The 8,948-nt window shown below is 44.8% G+C and overlaps 1 long non-coding RNA gene across 1 annotated transcript; it reads left to right on the forward strand.

The window, feature by feature from the left end:
• The first annotated feature begins 1,123 nt into the window (after positions 1-1,123).
• LOC121393512 lies at positions 1,124-8,710 on the forward strand. The gene is made up of 4 exons (XR_005961128.1): positions 1,124-1,156; positions 3,164-3,202; positions 7,868-8,028; positions 8,661-8,710. It is a non-coding gene; the product is annotated as an uncharacterized LOC121393512 (long non-coding RNA).
• Positions 8,711-8,948: the final 238 nt, after the last annotated feature.

The following is an 8,948-nucleotide window of genomic DNA, read 5'->3' on the forward strand; positions in this document are numbered from 1 at the left end:
GGTGAAGGAGGGATTGGTGTGGGGTTGTGTTGAGGACTTGGGTTGGAAAAAGTAGGGTAAGGGTTAGGTTTGGAAAAAGCAGGGTTAGGGTTGGGGAAAAAGATAGGGTTAGGGTTGAGAAAAGATAGGTTAGGGTTGGAAAAAGATGGGTTGGGTTGAAAAAGATAGGGGTTAGGGTTGGAAAGACAGGGTTAGGGTTTGAAAAAGATAGGGTTAGGGTTGGAAAAAGTAGGGTTAGGGTTGGGAAAAAGATAGGGTTAGGGGTTGAATAAAGATAGGGTTAGGGTTTGGAAAAATAGGTGTTAGGGTTGAAAAAGATGGGGTTAGGGTTGGAAAGACAAAGGGTTAGGGTTGGAAAAAGATAGGGTTAGGGTTGGAAAAAGATAGGGTTGGGTTGAAAGATAGGGTTAGGGGTTGGGAAAAGTAGGGTTGGGTTGAAAAATAGATAGGGTTGGAAAAAGATTTGAGGGTGCTGGTGATTTCTCGGGGTTGTGGCCGTACGGGATTAAGGGATGGGCGAAGATTTTGGTATTGTGGGTGTACAAAGGTGGGGCGAGTGTGAGGAGGGATTGGTGTTGTGGGTTGTGTTGGACTTAGGGTTGGAAAAGATAGGTAGGGTTGGGTTGGAAAAAGCCAAATGGGTTAGGGTTGGAAAAGATGGGGTTAGAGTAAAAAAGATAGGGTTAGGGTTTGGAAGAAGATAGGGTTAGGGGTTGAAAAAGATAGGGTTAGGGTGTGGAAAAGGACGGGTTAAGGGTTTGAAAAAGATGGGTTAGGGTTGGAAAAAGATAGGGGTTAGGGTTGGAAAGATAGGGTTTAGGGTTGAAAAAGATAGGGTTAGGGTTGGAAAAAGGATGGGTTTAGTTGTTGAAAAGATAGGGTTAGGGTTGGAAAAGCAGGGTTAGGGGTTGGAAGATAGGGTTATGGGTTGGAAAAAAGATAGGGTTAGGGTTTGAAGAAAATAGGGTTAGGGTTGGAAAAGATAGGGTTAGGGTTGAAAAAAGATGGGTTGGAAAGATTGAGGGCTTGCTTGTGATTTCTCGGGGTTGGGTGGCGTACAGGGTTATAGGGATGGGCGAGATTTTGGTAGCTTTGGTACAAAAGGTGGGGGCGAGTGTGAGAAGGGATTGGTGTTGGGGTTAGTGTTAGGACTTAGGTTTGGAAAGATAGGGTAGGGTAGGGTTGGAAAAAAGCCAGGGTTTAGGGTTGGAAAGATAGGTTAGGGTTGAAAAAAGATAGGGTTAGGGTTTGGAAAAAGATAGGTTAGGGGTTGCAAAAAGATAGGGTTAGGGTTGGATAGACAGGGTTAGGGTTGAAAAAAGATGGGTTTAGGGTTTGAAAGTGAGGTGTTAGGGTTTTGGAAAAAGATAGGTTAGGGTGAAGATAGGGTTAGGGTTGGAAAAGATAGGGGTTAGGGTTGAAATAAAGTAGGGTTTAGGGTTTTGGAAAGACAGGGTTGGGTTGGAAAAAAAAGATAGGGTTAGGGATTGGAAAGATTTAGGGTTTAGTGTTGAAAAGTAGGGTTGGGTTGAAAAAGATAGGGTTGGAAAGATTGGGTTATGGGTTAGGGTTAGGGTTTTAGGGGTTTAGGGTTGGGTATAACAGAGAAGATTAGGGTGTATTAGGGTTGGTTAGGGTATAGGGATGGGCGAGATTTTTGGTACTTTGGTACAAAGGTGGGGTGTGGGAGGAGGGTTGTGTTGGGGTTAGTGTTAGGACTTAGGGTTGAAAAAGATAGGGTAAGGGTTAGGGTTGGAAAAGCCAGGGTTAGGGTTGGAGAAGATAGGTTAGGGTTGAAAAAGATAGGGTTAGGGTTGGAAAAAAGCATAGGGTTAGGGTTGAAAAGATGGGTTGGAAGATTGAGGGCTGCTGTTGATTTCTCGGGTGTGGCGTAAGGGATATTATAGGGATGGGCGAGAGATTTTTGGTACATTTGTACCAAGGGTGGGGGGCGAGTGTGAGGAGCGGATTGGTGTTGGGGTTGTGTTAGGATTAGGGTTGAAATAGATAGGGTAGGTTAGGGGTTGTGGAAAAGCAGGGTTGGGTTAGGAAAAAGATAGGGTTAGGGTTGAAAAAAGAATAGGGTTAGGGTTGGAAAAGATGAGGGTTGGGTTGAAAAAGATAGGGTGGGTTGGAAAGACGGGGTTAGGGTTGAAAAAGATAGGGTTAGGGTTGGAAAAGATAGGGTTGGTTGGAAAAGTTAGGGTTAGGGTTGAAGAAAAGATGGGTTTAGGGTTGGAAAAAGATAGGTTAGGTTGAAAAAGATAGGTTAGGGTTGTGAAAGACAGGGGTTAGGGTTTGGAAAAAGATGGGTTAGGGGTTGGAAGATAGGGGTTGGGTTGAAAAAAAGAATGGGTTAGGGTTGGAAAGAATAGGGTTAGGGTTGAAAAAAGATGGGTTGGGAAAGATTGAGGCTGCTGTGATTTCTCGGGGTGTGGCCGTACAGGGTTAATAGGGATGGGCGGAAAGATTTTGGGTAGTGTTGGTACAAAGGTGGGGGCGAGATGTGAGGAGGGATTGGTGTTTGGGGTTAGTGTTGGCTTAGGGTTTGGACAAAGAAAGGGTAGGGGTTAGGGTTGGAAAAGCAGGGTTGGGTTGGAAAGATGGGTTAAGGGTTGAAAAAGATAGGGTTAGGGTGTTGGAAAGATTAGGGTTGGGTTGGAAAGACAGGGTTAGGGTTGGAAAAGACAGGGTTAGGGTTTGAAAAAAGATGGGTAGGGTTGGAAAGATAGGGTTAGGGTTTGAAAAAGATAGGGTTGGTTGGAAAAAGATAGGGTTAGGGTTGAAAAAAGATAGGGTTAGGGTTGGAAAGACGGGTTAGGGGTTGGAAAAGGTAGTGTTGGGTTGGAAAAAAGATGGGTTAGGGTGAAAAGATAGGGTTAGGCTTGGGGAAAGAGATAGGGTTGGGTTGAAAAGAGATAGGGTTGGAAGATTGAGGGTGGGCTGTGATTTCTTCTCGGGCTTGTGGGCTGTACAGGGTTTTAGGGATGGGCGAAGATATTTTGGTAACTTGGTACCAAAGGTGGGGGGGAGGGTGAGAGAGGGATTGGTGTTGGGGTTAGTGTAGGACTTAGGGTTGGAAAAGAAGGGTAGGGTTGGGATTGGAAAAAGCAGGGTTGGGTTGGAAAAAGTAGGGTTGAGGGTTGAAAAAAGATAGGGTTAGGGTTGGAAAAAGATAGGGTTAGGGTTGAAAAAAGATAGGGTATAGGGGGTTGGAAAGACAGGGTTAGGGTTGGATAGATAGGTTAGGGTGGAAAGATCGGGTTAGGGTTGAAAAAGTAGGGTTGGGTTGGAAAAGATAGGGTTGGGTTGAAAAAAGATGGGTTGGAAGATTGAAGGGCTGCTGTGATTTCTCGGGGTGTGGCGTACAGGGTTATAGGGTGGGCGAAGATTTTGGTACTTTGGTCAAAGGTGGGGGGCGAGTGGTGAGGAGGGATTGGTGTTGGGGTTAGTGTTAGGACTTAGGGTTGGAAAGATGGGTAAGGGTTTGGGTTGGAAAAAGCCAAGGTTAGGGTTGGAAAAAGATAGGGTTGGGTTGAAAAGATGGGTAGGGTTGGGAAAAGATGGGTTGGGTTGAAAATAAAATAGGGTTGGGGTTGGAAAGGACAGGTTGTTAGTGGGTTGAAAAGGAGATAGGGTTAGGGTTTGGAGAAAAGATAGGGTTAGGGTTGGAAAAAGATAGGGTTTGGGTTGAAAAAAGATAGGGTTAGGGTTGGTAAAGATAGGGTTAGGGTTGAAATAGATAGGGTTTAGGGTTGGAAAAGGACAGGGTTGGGTATGGGGAAAAAGATAGGGTTGGGTTGGAAAAGATAGGGTTGGGTTGAAAAAAGATAGGTTAGGGTGGAAAAAGATAGGTGTTAGGTTAGGGGTTAGGGTTATGGGTTAGGGTTAGGGTCTAGTGGTATTTTGGGTTAGGGTTAGTAGGGTTAGGGTTAGGTTTTAGGGTTAGAGGTTATAGGGATGGGCGAAGATGTTTGGTACTTTTGGTACCAAGGTGGGGGCGGTGTTAGGGGGATTGGTGTTTGGGGTTAGTGTTAGGATTAGGGTTGGAAAAGATAGGGTTTAGGGTTGAAAAAAGATAGGGTTAGGGTTTGGAAGAAGGGTTTAGGGTTGAAAAAGATAGGGTTAGGGTTGGAAAAAGATAGGGTTTAGGGTTGAAAAAAGATAGGGTTAGGGGTTGAAAAAGATAGGGTTTAGGGTTGAAAAGATAGGGTTAGGGTTGAAAATAAGATAGGGTTTAGGGTTTTGAAAGGAAGGGTTATGGGTTGAAAAAAGATTAGGGTTAGGGGTTGGAAAAAGATTAGGGTTAGGGTTGGAAAAGATGGTAGGGTTGAAAAAAGATAGGGGTTAGGGTTGGCAAGAAGATAGGGTTAGGGTTTGAAACGATGGGTAGGTTGGAAAAGACAGGGTTAGGGTTGGGAAAAGTAGGTTAGGGTTGGAAAAAGATGGGTTAGGGGTTGAAAAAAAGATGGGTTAGGTTGGAAAAGATAGGGTTAGGGTTTGAAAAAAGATAAGGGTTGGAAAGAATTGAGGGCTGCTGTGATTTCTGGGGTTGTAGGCGTACGGGTTATAGGATGGGCGAGATTTGGTACTTTGGTCAAGGTGGGGGGAGTGTGGGGAGGATTGGTGTTGGGGTTAGTGTTAGGATTAGGTTGGAAAAAGATAGTGTAGGGTTAGGGTTGGAAAAAGGGTTAGGGTTGGAAAAAGATAGGGTTGGGTTGAAAATAGATAGGGTTGGCGGTTTGAAAGATAGGGGTTAGGGTTAAAAAGATAGGGGTTGGGTTGGAGAAAGACAGGGTTAGGGTTGAAAAAAGATAGGGTTAGGGTTGGAAAAAGAATAGGGTTAGGTTGGAGAAAAGATAGGGTTAGGGTTGAAAAGATAGGTAGGGTTGGAAAAAGATAGGGTTGTTGAAAAAAAGATAGGGGTTAGGGTTGGAAAGACGGGTTAGGGTGAAAAAGATAGGGTTGGTTGGAAAAGATAGGGTTAGGGTTTTGAAAAGAGATAGGTTGGGTTGGAAAAGATAGGGTTACCGGGTTGAAAAAAGATTAGGGTTGGAAGATTGAGGGCTGGCTGTGATTTCTCGGGGGTTGTGTGGCGTAAGGGTTATAGGGATGGGCGAAGATTTTTGGTACTTTTGGTACCAAAGTTGGGGGCGAGTGTGGAGAAGGGTTGGTGTTGGGTTGTGTTGGACTTAGGGTTGGAAAAGATAGGGTGAGGGTAGGGTTGGAAAAAGCAGGGTTATGGGTTGGAAAAAGATTAGGGTTAGGGGTTGAAAAAGATAGGGTTAAGGGGTTGGAAAAAGATGGTTAGGGTTGAAAAACAGATAGGTTGGGAAAGTTGAGGGCTGCCTGTGATTTTCGGGGTTGGTGGCGATACAGGGTTATAGGGATGGCGAAGATTTTGGGTTTGGTACCAGAAGGGTGGGGTGCGAGTGTGAGGGAGGGATTGGTGTTGGGGTTAGTGTAGGACTTTAGGTTTGGAAAAGATAGGTAAGGTTATGGGTTGAAAAGCAGGGTTAGGTGGAAAAAGATAGGTGTAAGGGTTGCAAAAAGGATAGGGTTGGGGAAAGATAGGGTAGGGTTGAAAAAAAATAGGGTTAGGGTGGAAAAGAACGGGTTAGGGTTGAAAAAAGGATAGGGTTAGGGTTGGAAAGATAGGGGTTGGGTTGGAGAAAGATAGGGGGTTTTTTTTAGGGGTTTTTGAAAAAGAATAGGGTTGGGTTGGAAAAGATAGGGTTAGGGTTGAAAAAAAGAGTAGAGGGTTAGGGGTTGGAAAAGACGGGTTAGGTTGGAAAAGTGGGTTAGGTATGGAAAAAGATAGGGTTAGTGGTTGAAAAAAGATTAGGGTTAGTGGAAAAAGATAGGGTTAGGGTTAGGGTTAGGGTTGGGTTAGGGTTAGGGTTAGTGTTATTAGGGTTAGGGTTAGGGTTAGGGTTAGGGTTAGGGTTAGGAGTTATAAGGGATGGGCGAAGATTTTGGTATTTGGTACAAGGTGGGGCGAGTGTTGAGGGAGGGAATTGGTGTTGGGGTTAGTGTTGGACTTAGGGTTGGGAAAAAGGATGAGGGTAAGGGTTAGGGTTGGAAAAGCCAGGGTTAGGTGTTGGAAATAGATAGGGTTCAGGGTTGAAAAAGATAGGGTTAGGGTTGGAGAAAAGATAGGGTTGGGTTGAAAAAAGATAGGGTTGGGTTGGAAAAGACGGGTTAGGGTTGAAAAAGTATAGGGTTAGGGTTGGAAAGATAAGGGGTTAGGGTTGGAAAAAGATAGGGTTAGGGTGAAAAAGATAGGGTTAGGGTTGGAAAAGATGGTTAGGTAGGGTTAGTGTATTAGGGTTAGGGTTTAGGGTTAGGGTTAGGGTTAGGGTTAGGCGTTAGGGGTTAGGGTTAGGGTTAGGGTTATGGGTTAGGGTTTAGGTTAGGGTTAGGGTTATAGGATGGAGCCGAAGATTTGGTACTTTGGTACGCAAAAGGTGGGGGCGAGTGTGAGGGAGGGGATTGGTGTTGGCGGTTAGTGTTAGGGTTAGGGTTAGGGTTGGGTTGGGTTAGGGTAGGTTAGGGTTAGGGTTAGGGTTAGGGTTAGGTTAGTGTATTAGGGTTAGGGTTAGGGTTAGGGTTGGGTTAGGGGTTAGGGTTATAAGAAGGGAATGGGCGAAGATTTTGGTACTTTGGCCGCGCAAGGTGGGGGGCGAGTTTGTGAGGAGGGATTGGTGTTGGGGTTAGTGTTAGGCTTTAGGGTTGGAAAAAAGTATAGGGTAAGGGTTAGGGGTTGGCAAAAAGCAGGGTTAGGGTTGGAAAAAGATAGGGTTAGGGTTGAAAAAGATGGGTTAGGGTTGGAAAAAAGATAGGGTTAGGGTTGAAAAAAGAAGGTTAGGGTTGGAAAGACAGGGTTAGGGTTGAAGAAAAGATAGGGTTTAGGGTTGGAAAAAGATAGGGTTGAGGGTTGGAAAAGCATAGGGTTAGGGTTGAAAAAGATAGGGTTAGGGTTGGACAAAAGATAGGTTAGGGTTGAAAAAAGATAGGGTTATGGGTTGGAAAGACAGGGTTAGGGTTGAAAAAAGATAGGGTACGGGTTGGATAAAAGATAGGGTTAGGGTTGGAAAAAGATAGGGGTTAGGGTTGAAAAAAATAGGGTTAGGGTTGGAAAAAGATAGCGGTTAGGGTTGAAAAAAAAGATAGGGTTAGGGTTGGAAAAGAGACAGTGGTTAGGGTTTGGAAAAAGATAGGGGTAGGGTTGGTAAAAAATAGGGTTAAGGGTTGAAAAGATAGGGTTAGGGTTGGAAAAAGATAGGGTTAGGGGTTGAAAAAAGATAGGGTTGGAAGATTGAGGGCTGCTGTGTTTCTCGGGGTTGTGGCCGGTACAGGGTTATAGGGATGGGCGAAGATTTTGGTACTTTGGTACCAAAGGTGGGGGCGAGTGTGAGGAGGGATTGGTGTTGGGGTTAGTGGGTTAGGACTTAGGGTTGGAAAAGATAGGGTAAGGGTTAGGGTTGGAAAAGCGCCAGGGTTAAGGGTTGGAAAAAGATAGGGTTAGGGTTGAAAAAGATAGGGTTAGGGTTGGAAAAAGATAGGGTTAGGGTTGAAAAAAGATAGGTTAGGGTTGGAAAAGACAGGGTTAGGGTTGAAAAAAGATAGGGTTAGGGTTGGAAAAAGATAGGGTTAGGGGTTGGAAAAAGATAGGGTTAGGGTTGAAAAAAGATAGGGTTAGGGGTTGGAAAAAGATAGGGTTAGGGTTGAAAAAAGATAGGGTTAGGGTTGGAAAGACAGGGTTAGGTTGGAAAAAGATAGGGTTAGGGTTGGAAAAGATAGGGTTAGGGTTGAAAAAGATAGGGTTAGGGTTGGAAAAAGATGGGTTAGGGTTGAAAAAAGATAGGTTGGAAAGATTGAGGGCTGCTGTGATTTCTCGGGGTTGTGGCCGTACAGGGTTATAGGGATGGGCGAAGATTTTGGTACTTTGGTACCAAAGGTGGGGGCGAGTGTGAGGAGGGATTGGTGTTGGGGTTAGTGTTAGGACTTAGGGTTGGAAAAAGATAGGTAAAGGGTTAGGGTTGGAAAAGCCAGGGTTAGGGTTGGAAAAGAAGATAGGGTTAGGGGTTGAAAAAAGATAGGTAGGGTTGGAAAAAGATAGGGTTAGGGTTGAAAAAGATAGGGTTAGGGTTGGAAAAGACAGGGTTAAAAATAAGGGTTAGGGTTTTGAAAAAAGATAGGGTTAGGGTTGGAAAAAGATAGGGTTGGGTTGAAAAAGATAGGGTTAGGGTTGGAAAAGATAGGGTTAGGGTTTGAAAAAAGAATAGGGTTAGGGTTGGAAAAAGATAGGGTTAGGGTTTGGAAAAGATAGGGTTAGGGCAGAATAGGGAAAGATAGGGGTTAGGGTTGGAAAAAAAGATAGGGGTTGGAAGGGGTTAGGGTTAGGGTTAGCGGTTAGGGTTAGGGTTAGGGTTAGGGGTTAGGGTGGGTTAGTTAGGGTTTATAGGGATGGGCGAAGATTTTGGTACTTTGGTACCAAAGGGTGGGGGGAGTGTGAGGAGGGATTGGTGTTGGGGTTAGTGTTAGGACTTAGGGTTGGAAAAGATAGGGTAAGGTTAGGGTTGGAAAAAGCCAGGGTTAGGGTTGGAAAAACAGATAGGGTTAGGTTGAAAAAGATAGGGTTAGGGTGGAAAAGATAGGGTTAGGGTTGAATAAAAGATAGGGTTGGAAAGATTGAGGGCTGCTGTGATTCTCGGGGTTTGTGGCCGTACAGGGTTATAGGGATGGGCGAAGATTTTGGTACTTTGGTACCAAAGGTGGGGGCGAGTGTGAGGAGGGATTGGTGTTGGGGTTAGTGTTAGGACTTAGGGTTGGAAAAAGATAGGTAAGGGTTTAGGGTTGGAAAAAGCCAGGTTAGGGTTGGGTTGGAAAAAGATAGGGTTAGGGTTGGAAAAAGATAGGGTTAGGGTTGGAAAAAAGATAGGGTT

This window comes from Xenopus laevis, chromosome 5L (assembly GCF_017654675.1).
Source record: "Xenopus laevis strain J_2021 chromosome 5L, Xenopus_laevis_v10.1, whole genome shotgun sequence".
Lineage (NCBI taxonomy): Eukaryota > Metazoa > Chordata > Amphibia > Anura > Pipidae > Xenopus > Xenopus laevis.